This window comes from Lipotes vexillifer, unplaced genomic scaffold, assembly GCF_000442215.2.
Source record: "Lipotes vexillifer unplaced genomic scaffold, Lipotes_vexillifer_v1.1 scaffold1122, whole genome shotgun sequence".
NCBI lineage: Eukaryota > Metazoa > Chordata > Mammalia > Artiodactyla > Lipotidae > Lipotes > Lipotes vexillifer.
Window position 1 is genome coordinate 98,066 of NW_006798649.1, and position 10,846 is coordinate 108,911.

Genomic DNA, 10,846 nt, shown 5'->3' on the forward strand with positions numbered 1-10,846 from the left:
TTCCCCAACCAAGGATCGAACCTGGGCCCTCAGCAGCAAAAGTGCAGAGTCTTAACCACTGAACCACCAGGGAATTCCCCTAGACTAATAATTTTTTAAAAAATACATTAGTCTCTTAAATCATGTAGAAAAAAAGTGGAGGTAGAGACTGTTTTTAAAATAATTCTAGCTTTCATAATTACTTGTGTACATTTACCTTTGTTGAGATCTTTATTTCTTCATTTTTTTAAATTGGAGTATAGTTGCTTTACAATGTTGTGTTAGTTTCTGCTGTACAGCAAAGTGAATCAGCCACACATATACATATCTCCCCTCTTCCTTGGATTTCCTTCCCATTTAGGTCACAGAGCATTGAGTAGAGTTCCCCGTGCTATACAGTGTGTTATCATTAGTCCTTCATATTGTTTTGAGTTACTGTCTAGTGTCCTTTCATTTCACCCTTGAGCATTTCTTGCAGGGCAGGCTTAGTGGTAATAAACTTTTTCAGCTTTTGTTTATCTGAGAATGTCTTAATTTCTCCCTCAGTCTTGAAGGATAGTTTTGTGAGATATAGGATTATCAGTTGAAAGTTTTTTTCTTTTAACACTTTGAATGTATCAGCTGCACTGCTTTCTGGCTTCCGGAGTTTCTGATAAGATATCTGATTGTCTTATTGAGGATCTCTTGTATGTGACAAGTCACTTTTCTCTTGCTGCTTTCAAGATTCTTTATCTTTGGTTTTCAAACATTTTATTATAAGTGGGTCTCTTTGAGTTCATCTTGGAGTTTGTTGAGCTTCTTGGATGTTTATTTTCATGTCTTTCATCAAATTTGGTAAGTTTTCAGCCATCTTTTCTTTAAATATTCTCTCTGCCCCTTTCTCTCTTCTCCTTCTGGGATTCCCACAGTGTATATGTTGGTCCACTTGATGGTGTGCCACAGGCCCCTTAGCTCTGTTTACTTTACTTCCATCTTTTTTCTTTATGTTCTTCAGACTCAATAATTCCTATTGTCCTATCTTCTTCAGGTTTCCCTATTCTTTCTTCTGGCAGCTCAATTCTGCCTTTGAATCCCTCTACTGAATTTTTCTTTTCAGTTATATTTTTTTTTGGCTGTGTTGGGTCTTCGTTGCTGCGCATGGGCTTTCTCTAGTTGTGGCGAGCAGGGGCTACTCTGTTGCAGTGTGTGCAGGCTTCATTGCAGTGGCTTCTCTTGTTGCAGAGCATGGGCTCCAGGCATGTGGGCTTCAGTAGTTGCGGCATGGGCTCTAGAGCGCAGGCTCAGTAGTTGTGGCACATGGGCTTAGTTGCTCCTTGGCATGTGGGATATTCCTAGACCAGGGATCGAACCCATGTCCCCTGCATTGGCAGGAGGATTCTTAACCACTGCACCACCAGGGAAGTCCCTCAGTTATACTTTTTAGCTCCAGAATTTTTTTAGTTTCTTTTTAGATTTCCTATATCATTTTCTTGACTTTCTCCACATCTCCCTTAGTTTTTGAGCATTGTTAAGATGATATGTTAGACTTCGTCTAGCAGATCTGCAATCAGGTCTTTCTCAGGGACAGTTTCTATTGATTTAGTTTTTTCCTTTGAATGGGCAATATTTTCCTGTTTCTTTGGGTGTCTTGTGATTTTTTTTGCTGAAAACTGGACATTTGAATCTAATAATGTTATCTCTGGAAATCAGATTCTCCCCCTTACCTGAGGTTTTTTGTTATTATTATTATTATTTTATTGTTATGGGTTGTCTCTGTACCAAGGATCAGCTGGAGGTTTAAACTTAAGGTCTTCTCAGTTCTTTTTTGAGCCTGAGCACTTTCTAATTTTCCCCATATATGTAGTTGGCTTTGAGTGTCACAGTCTTTTAATGTCTGGCTGCCAGCATGGGAAAAAAGAGAAAAATGAAAGGGAGGGAGAAAAGGGCACTGGCACTTTAAATCCCCTGTAAATTCACTTCAGCTGTAGGGGAAGTGGCTTGCAACAATGGGTGGAGGTGCAACAACAATGGCACCTCCTCTTTGCACCTCTGTGATCAGAAGCAGCCATCACCAATTAGAATACAACTTTCCAGTATTTGGAGAACAGTGTCCTTTTTACCCATCCTGGATGTGTGCAAGCTGCTCCAGGAACATATGCACAGCTGCCTGCCATGTGGATGGGGATGGGGAATAGTACTGTGCTAAGAGCTGAAACTGACCAAAATTAACCATAGTTTACCTTCCATATAGAAAACACACATGAAACTAATATAATTTTTTAACATCTTTATTGGAGTATAATTGCTTTACAATGTTGTGTTAGTTTCTGCTGTTTAACAAAGTGAATCAGCTATATGCATACATATATCCTATATCCCCTCCCTCTTGTGTCTCCCTCCCACCCTCCTTATCTCATCCCTCTAGGTGGTCACAAAGCACCAAACTGATTTCCCTGTGCTATGCAGCTGCTTCCCACTAGCTATCTATTTTACATTTGGTAGTGTATATATGTCAATATTACTCTCTCACTTCATCCCAGCTTACCCTTCCCGCTCCCCGTGTCTTCAAGTCCATTCTCTACGCCTATGTGTTTATTCCTGTCCTGCCCCTAGGTTCATCAGAACAATTTTTTTTTTTAGATTCCATATATATGTGTTAGCATACGGTATTTGTTTTTCTCTTTCTGACTTACTTCACTCTGTATGACATATTCTAGGTCCATCCACCTCACTACCAATAACTCAATTTTGTTTCTTTTTATGGCTGAGTAATATTCCATTGTACATATGTGCCACATCTTCTTTATCCATTCATCTGTCAGTGGACACTTAGGTTGTGTCCATGTCCTGGCTGTTGTAAATAGTGCTGCAGTGAACACTGTGATACATGACTCTTTTTGTGTTTCTCAGGGTATATGCCCAGTAGCGGGATAGCTGGATCATATGGTAATTCTATTTTTAGTTTTTTAAGCAACCTCCATACTGTTCTCCTTAGTGGCTGTATCAATTTACATTCCCACCAACAGTGAAAGAGCGCTCCCTTTTCTCCACACCCTCTCCAGCAATGATTGTTTGTTGATTTTTTGATGAGGGCCATTCTGACTCCTGTGAGGTGGTACCTCACTGTGGTTTTGATTTGTATTTCTCTAATGATTAGTGATGTTGAGCATCTATTCATGTGTTTGTTGGCAATCTGTATATCCTCTTTGGAGAAATATGTATTTAGGTCTTCTGCCCATTTTTGGATTGGGTTGTTTGTTTTTTTGATATTGAGCTGCATGAGCTGCTTGTATATTTTGGAGATTAATTCTTTGTCAGTTGCTTCATTTGCAAATATTTTCTCCCATTCTGAGGGTTGTCTTTTCGTCTTTTTTATGGTTTCGTTTTATGGTTTTATGGTTTCGTTTGCTGTGGCTTTTAAGTTTAAGTTTCATTAGGTCCCATTTATTTATTTTTGTTTTTATTTCCATTTCTCTAGGAGGTGGGTCAAAAAGGATCTTGCTGTGATTTATGTCATAGAGTGTTCTGCCTGTGTTTTCCTCTAACAGTTTTATATTGTCTGGCCTTACATTTAGGTCTTTAATCCATTTTGAGTTTATTTGTGTGTATGGTGTTAGGAAGTGTTCTAATTTCATTCTTTTACATGTAGCTGTCCAGTTTTCCCAGCACCACTGATTGAAGAGGCTGTCTTTTCTCCATTTTATACTCGCCTTGTTTATCAAAGATAAGGTGACCATATGTGCATGGGTTTATCTCTGGGCTTTCTATCCTGTTCCATTGAGCAATATTTCTGTTTTTGTGCCAGTACCATACTGTCTTGATTACTGTAGCTTTGTAGTATAGTCTGAAGTCCAGGAGCCTGATTCCTCCAGCTCCATCTTTCTTTCTCAAGATTGCTTTGGCTATTTGGGGTCTTTTGTGTTTCCATACAAATTGTGAAATTTTTTGTTCTACTTCTGTGAAAAATGCCATTGGTAGTTTGATAGGGATTGCATTGAATCTGTAGATTGCTTTGGTAGTATAGTCATTTTCACAATATTGATTCTTCCAATCCAAGAATGTGGTATGTCTCTCCATCTGTTTGTAACATTTTAAATTTCTTTCATCAGTGTCTTATAGTTTTCTGCATACAGGTCTTTTGTCTTCTTAGGTAGGTTTATTCCTAGGCATTTTCTTCTTTTTGTTCCAGTGGTAAATGGGAGTGTTTCCTTAATTTCTCTTTCAGATTTTTCATCATTAATGTATAGGAATGAAAGAGATTTCTGTGCATTAATTTTGTCTCCTGCAACTTTACCAAATTCATTGATTAGCTCTAGTAGTTTTCTAGTGGCATCTTTAAGATTCTCTATGTGTAGTATCATGTCATCTGCAAACAGTGACAGCTTTACTTCCTCTTTTCCGATTTGGATTCCTTTTATTTCTTTTTCTTCTCTGATTGCTGTGGCTAAAACTTCCAAAACTATTTTGAATAATAGTGGTAAGAGTGGACAACCTTGTCTTGTTACTGATCTTAGTGGAAATGGTTTTAGTTTTTCACCATTGAGAACAATGCTAGCTGTGGATTTGTCATATATGGCCTTTATTATGTTGAGGTAAGTTCCCTCTATGCCTACTTTCTGGAGGGTTTTTATCATAAATGGGTGTTGAATTTTGTCAAAAGTTTTTTCTGCATCTATTGAGATCACCATATGGCTTTTATCCTTCAATTTGTTAATATGGTTTATCACATTGATTAATTTGCATATATTGAAGAAATCTTGCATTCCTGGGACAAACCCCCTTGATCATGGTGTATGATCCTTTTAATGTGCTTTTTGGATTCTGTTTGCTAGTATTTTGTTTAGGATTTTTGCATCTATGTTCATCAGTGATATTGGCCTGTAGTATTCTTTCTTAGTGACATCTTTGTCTGGTTTTGGTATCAGGGTGATGGTGGCCTTGTAGAATGAGTTTGGGAGTGTTCCTCCCTCTGCTATATTTTGGAAGAGTTTGAGAAGGATAGGTGTTAGCTCTTCTCTAAATGTTTGATAGAATGTGAAGCCATCTGGTCCTGGGCTTTTGTATATGCATCAAAGAAAGAGATTTCTTTAAAGTGTTAAGTTTTATCTTAAAAAATCATGTAGATTTTGCTTATATTTTTTTCCATTTATTTTCATCATGTTTAACATTTTAAAACATTTTACTTAATATTTTATTTAAAACAAATAATGTTTTAAAAAACTTAACTCACCTTCCACGTTCTTTCTCTGAAGGAGAAGAATGCTTCAGTTTATGCTGTGGCTTCACAACTTTATAACTTCTTGTTTTTCCATCTTTTCTCCTTGGATTTATCATCTGGGAATATGATATCATATGGAAACTTGCGAATAACACAAGACCCAAGTATCAGTAGCTCAAACAAATATACATTTATTTAGCACACAGTAAGAAATCTGAGCTAGGCAGCCGAGCTGTGTGCCACCCATTAGTATATAGCACATTGCAGTGCTAGTATGGGAGTCCAACAACACCATCAGACACCCAGGCTACTTCCATCTTTCCCTGCTGCTTCCTTTGTCACAGAGAGAATTATCCATATGCCTTTCCCTTTGTGATCATAAGAAAGGACTGCTGCTCCACTAGGAAAATGGAGGGAGCTTGAAGAAGCATGCCATTTGAGTCTGACCTTTTTAAAAAAACTTTCTCAGAGTTTCCACCCAAAGGCTTCTTTGTATATTATTAGCCATAACCAAGACTTACTGTTCACTCCTAGCTACCAGGATGTCTGAAAAAGTAAACGTATTAGTCTGCTTGGGCTGCAGTGACAAAATACCGCAGACTGGTAGCTTACATAACAGAAATCAATTTCCTCACATTTCCAGAAGCTAGAAGTCTCAGATCAAGCTGCCAGCAGATTCTGTTTATGGTAAAGGCCCTCTTCTGGCTTGCAGAAGACTGTCTTCTCCTTGTGTCCTCACGTGGCCTTATCTCTGTGTGTGCAAGGAAAGAGAAAGAGATGTCTGGTGTCTCTTCCTCTTTTTATAAATTCTATTGGTTTAGGGTTCCACCCTTATGACCCCACCCCAACTAACTTGTTAAAGGCCCTATCTCTAAATACAGTCACAATGGGGGTTAGGGCTTCAGCTTATGAATCTGGGGGGACACAATTCAGTCCGTAACAGCATTTTTAGCTCAACATATTACCACACCAAACAAAATCATTCTTTTGCTACTGTTACTATCAGTGTTCAGCCCATGTTTCCTTGGTTCAAACTGAGGGCACCTGCAGACCATTTACTGTACACAACAATCACTTCTTACATCTCTGCTTGGGGGCATTCTCTGGCCACTGTCACACACTCAGTCCATGTGCTGCCTGAGATTTAATGCTCTTAGAGCAACCCTTAACTAATAAGAGACTGGAAATGAGGGAAAATACCCATGTTACAATTCTGAGACATATTCTGCACATTCTCTCAGAGGGTCCCCAGCAGATTGAGCCCCATTTACCCACAGTGGTTAACCAGCTTATTAAAACAATTTTGTTAGCTTTCCTGTCATCCCTGTTTATTCCCACTTTCATACTGTGCTTTCTGGGATCATCTCCCAAATAAACTCCTTGTACCCAAATCTTGACCTCAGCCTTGGCTTTTGGAGGAACACAAACTAAGACACTTAAGTAGAAAATGTGGACAACTAGGAGTGTGTTACATTGAGAAAAAGTGTGTTTTCTGACACTATGCTTATATATAATGTTAAATTCCATTTTAAGACTGTCTGTAGTCTACTGATGTGTCCTAGGGTCTGTAATCTACCACATCTTACTTCAGTAATCTTACTTAAGCTTATATCTCAATTTCCTTAACTATAAAATGATAATAATAAAATTAACTCCTTCACAGGATTGTTGTAAGGATGAATTGAGTTAATTCACATAAATTACTTAGAACAGGGCCTGGAACATACTAAATGTTCAACACGTTTCATTGGTCATTATTATTATCTCTGTTTGAATGTGTGTGTTACCTTTATCAGGACCATATATGCCTAATAAATTGAATTTATATCTTGCCATCTTTTTTGGAATAAATTATATAATATGGAAATTTTAAATTTTGTGAAAGTTTTAAATAATTCACATGTGAATCCAATAGACCAGATGATTTCTCTTCAATAAAATTTTTAAATTTGGAATAATTTTAGATTTGCAGAAAAGTTGCAAAGATAGTACAGGGAGTTCCCATATACCTTTGTTTGGTCTCCCCTAATATTAACATCTTCCATAATTATGGTACGTTTAGCAAAACTAGAGATTAACATTGGTATATCACTATTAACTAAACTCCAGACTTTATTTATATTTCACCATTTTTCTACAAGTGTCCTTTTTCTGCTCAAGGATCCAATCCAGAATGCCACATTATGTTTTATCATCACATCTCCTTTTCTTCTCTTGTCTGTGACAGTTTCTCAGTCTTTCCTTGTTTTTCATGACTTTGACAATTTTGAGGATACTGGTCAAGTAATATTTTGTGGAATATTCCTCAGTTTTGATTTTCTCATGACTAGACTAAAGCTACAGATTTTTGGAAAGAAAACCACAGAAGTAAAGCAACCTTCTCATTACATCATATTGGGGGCACATGATGTTAACATTACTTACTGCTGGTGAGTTAACCTTTCTCACTTGGTTAGGGTGGTGTCTGCCAGATCTCTCAACTGAACAGTTACTATGTTTCCCTTTTCATACTCTGTTTTTGGAAACAAGTCACTAAGAGGAACCTACACTCAAGGTGGGGGAATTAGGCTTCACTTTCTGGAGGGGTCAAAATATCGACATACGTGATTTGGAATTCTATAAGGAAAAATTTTCTCTTCATTTATTTATTTGTTCAATCATTTATTTATATCCATATGGGTTCATGAATATTTATGTTATGCCTTAGGTTATAATCTAATACTGTATTATCTATTTTCTTGCCCAAATTATTCCAAATTTGGTCTTTGGGAGCTCTTTCAGTTGGTTCCTGTGTCCCTTTGACATTTCCCCATCATTTTGTCTTTTGAGCACTTTCTTACTTTTGGCACTAAAAGGTGCTCCAGGCCTATCTTGTATTTTCCTTGCACCAGCCCTGAAATCCCATTTCTTCAAGGAACCTTGGTTCTTTTTATTGGAGAATGGTATGCAGAAACCAAGATCTGAGCTCAGGTGTGCTCATTGCTACTGGGGTGTCACTGCTTCTAATTATCTCAGCAAACAGAGCTATAAAATGTAATATACATATATATGTAAAGTAAACACACTTACATTTTATATAAATTTTATATTTATATAAAATTATATATAGTTGTTTATTTGATTATATTTTAATAAAATTTTTATTTTGGAATAAGTTTAGATTTAAAGAATAGTTACAAAGATAGTACAGAGAGTTCCTATATGCCTTTTGCCCAACTTTCCCTAGTGCTAGCGTCTTACATACTAGGTATATTTGTCAAAACTAAGAAATTAACATAGATACATTATTATTAACTAAACTTCTAATTTTATTTGAATTTCACCAGTTTTCCCACTAATGCGCTTTTTTTTGTGTGTGTGTGTGAGGTCTTATCCAGGATATCACATTACACTTAGTTATCATGTCTCCTTATTCTCCTCTGGTATAATTATTTTTTTTAACCCTCAGATAATTGCTTCATTTTAAAGATGAGGAAACAGAGGCTCAAACCATTAAGTGACTTTTCCTGGTTCATATGGCTAATAAGTTGCTCAGTAGGAGTTTACTTGGCTCTATCTGTTTGAAAAGACTGTGCATACTCTAACCACTCTACATGCGACCTCAAGAGCTGTGTATGAAAACCCTGAAGAAGCACAAAATGAAGGAACTAAGAGAGTACCCTGAGTTTAGGTTAGTTTAGAACAGTTTCTACCTAGGAGTCAATGACTCTCAAGTCCATGTCTCTAGCCCAGACTTGTCCTCTATGTTCCAGACCTAGATGGAGATTGGAGGAAAGGTTCACATTGGCCCAGTTGGCCAAATTTAAATTGGATGGCCTATGAGCACCTCAAACTCGACATGTCTGAAGCAAGATTCATGGTCTTCCTTCCCAAAACTTGTCTTCTGGTTCCTTCTCTCCAAAACCTGGCTTCTTATGATATAAATGTGGAGTGAGGGCAATAAGAAGTCATGGGAACACAAAGTCATGGGAAAGCATTCACCATGACTAGGAGTAGTTCTAGGACAGAGAGAAGATATGGAGAGTGGAAGGAAAGAATCAGGGATCTCTTAGCAAGAGGAGAATGGATTAGACAGGTGATGAGTGGCTGAAATATGCTCAAAGGGTGAGGGTGAGGTGCTGGAGGGTCAATTCCCAAATTCCTTAACTGCCCCAAATTCCTTCTTGCCTTTGGTTTCTGTTTCTGTGAGACCACCCGACTTTACTAAGTTCTTGCTATTCCTGAGCACAAGTGCTTGAGTATTCCATGGCTCACTTACTATAAATCCCCATTACTTAGAGATTAATGGAATATGCTGACTCTCTCAATCCTGACCACCCAAACACCCCAACCAGAACCCTACACAGCTGCAAAAGTGTGGCAGCTTCTCAAGAGGCATGCACAAATGGTCTTAATCCAGGATTTCACAAAATATGTCGTTTCTTCTACCTCCCCTGCTCCTAATCTGGGTGGTGAAGTGGAAAGGGTCAGGTACACTTGAATCCCAGCACTACTTGTTGTTTAAATCAGAGTTTTTTAATGATGCAGGAAAAGAATAAATTATTTCTTCTTTGAGAAAATAATAGTTATTCACAGGAAGTGATATTTTCTCCGTATGGCTGTGTGATTAAGAACACAAACCCCCAGGACCTGGCTCTACCCACCAGTGAGATGGCACTAGCCCTGGAACACCCTGGACCTCACCTCACTAGTGACTGACAATAGCTCTGGGTCCCTTGGGCACAGCAGCCAGAGAACTTAGGACACATCTCTGCCCAGCAGTTGGCTAGCACTAGCCCCAGGACCTGGCCTCACCCAACAGTGAGCAGGCACCAGCTCCAGGATCCCCTGGGCCCCAACCCTGCTGACCAGTCAGCAGACATTAGCCCTAGGACCAACACAGCCCAGCAGCCTGCCATTCAGTACCCAGCCAACCCACCAACAGTCCAGCACCAGCTTTGGGACACCTCAGACCTCTCAACCAGCCACCTCAGAATCCATCCCCACTAATCAACAGGCTGACAGCAGCTTTGGGACAAACTGGACCCTTTAGCCAACCATGTCAGGAACCTGCCTTGCCCACTAGCAGGCCAACACTGGATCCAGGACCCCTGGTCCCACAGCTAACCACAATAGAACCTAGCTTCACCCACTAGTGGGCCAGCACTAGCCCTGGAACCCCCCAGGGCTCTGAAGCCAGCCTCCCTGTGACCTGGTCCTGCACACCAGTGGCTGGCAGCTTCTGCACAAGGCAGGGCCTGATAATTAACTGAACAAGGGGCCAGCCACACATACCAGACTGCCCACAGTAGTTAGGCTGCTACAAGAGAAGGACTCATGCAACCCACATAGGAGGCACCCCTATAGCTCTGATGACCAGAAGGGAGAACACTACTGGAACATATAGGATGTGTCCTACAAAAGGCCACTTCTCCAAGGTCAGGAAACATAACCAGCCTACCAAATACATAGAAATAAAAATAACAAACTGGACAAAATGAGACAACAGAAGAGTACGTTCCAGACAAAAGAGCAAGATAAAACCCAAGAAGAAGAACTAAGTGAAGTGGAGGTAGGCAATCTACCCAATATGAGTTCAAGGTGATAAAGATGCTCAAATAACTCAGGAGAAGATTGGATGAACAGAGTGAGAAGTTAGAAGTTTTAAACAGAGTTAGATAATATAAAGAA

At 39.0% G+C, this 10,846-nt stretch overlaps 1 non-coding gene across 1 annotated transcript; it reads right to left on the reverse strand.

The window, feature by feature from the left end:
- TRNAK-UUU (transfer RNA lysine (anticodon UUU)) lies at positions 1 to 73 on the reverse strand. The gene has a single exon. It is a non-coding gene; the product is annotated as a tRNA-Lys (tRNA).
- Positions 74 to 10,846: the final 10,773 nt, after the last annotated feature.